This window comes from Sorghum bicolor, chromosome 5 (genome assembly GCF_000003195.3).
Source record: "Sorghum bicolor cultivar BTx623 chromosome 5, Sorghum_bicolor_NCBIv3, whole genome shotgun sequence".
NCBI lineage: Eukaryota > Viridiplantae > Streptophyta > Magnoliopsida > Poales > Poaceae > Sorghum > Sorghum bicolor.
Genome location: NC_012874.2, coordinates 57,982,273 through 57,983,583, shown reverse-complemented (window position 1 = coordinate 57,983,583; position 1,311 = coordinate 57,982,273).

Here is a 1,311-nt window from a genome sequence, read left to right as displayed (position 1 = left end):
ATATATATAAGATAAGAAAACAATAATATACAAAACACTAGAAAATAAAATATATATTAGAGAATTATATACTACTACTAGTACTACTACAAACGAAAGTGCTCGGGTGCTCCAAACTAAAAAATAATACTAGAATCTTTTAAGCCTAGTAATATACTAGAATAATATACTAAAAAATAATACTAAAAAATAATACCAAAAAATAATACTAGAATAATAGTACAAACAATAATATATACAAAACACTAGAAAATAAAATATATATTAGAGACTTATATACTACGACTAGTACTACTACAAACGAAAGTGCTAGAGTGCTCCAAACTAAAAAATAATACTAGAATCTTTTAAGCCAAGTAATATACTAGAATAATATAAAAAAAATAATACTAAAAAAATAATACTAGAATAATACTACAAACAATAATATATACAAAACACTAGAATCATATATATACTTAATAATTAGGTTAGGATGCATTATTTTTGAGTGTATATATATACTTAATATATATACAACACACTAGAATCATATATATATATATATATATATATATATATATACAAAACACTAGAATCATATTTTTTCAAAGTTTATGTATATATATATACACACAAGAATCATATTTTTCCAAAGTTTTTATATATATATATACACACACCCACACAAAGCACTAAAATCATATTTTTCCAAAGTTTATATACATCTACTCTACTAATGCACCGACTTTTTCTTTGCTAAACCCACACAGCAAAACCTCCCCTGCTAAGATGACACCGCTTCACTCACTTTAAAAAATGTACCCAGAAAAAGAACCACATACAAATCAACCATCCAGATTAATTCTCAACCTTCTCTCTCTTTACTCACTCAAATCTGACGAATAGGATCGCGTGTATGGTCCTCATCTCATGATTATAAAAGAATTACCCACCTGCCACTGGTTATGAAAAAACGAATCATTTTTTCTTTCTGTGCCATCCGTGGCACTTCATCTCCTTGTCCCGAGTCGTGAGGAAATGCGAGAGGCGCGCAACGGCTAGGGTTCTCCGCCGGCGTAGATTCCCAGCCGGCCATCGCCGAGACGCGTCCCCAGCCGCCCGCCACTACTTCCCTGTCCTCCAGCCGGCTAGCACCGTGACTCCTTCGCCTCCCCATGAACGCGACTCCTTGGATTCCCAATCCCATGCGGAGTAGCTTCGTCCTGTGGCCAGCCAGTGAAGGCGTACCATGAGCTGCAGAAGGGCGATGGCGTGCTCAGCTGGGACGACACGAGAGGCGGCTGCACGGTGCTCGTGACCAGTAGAGGC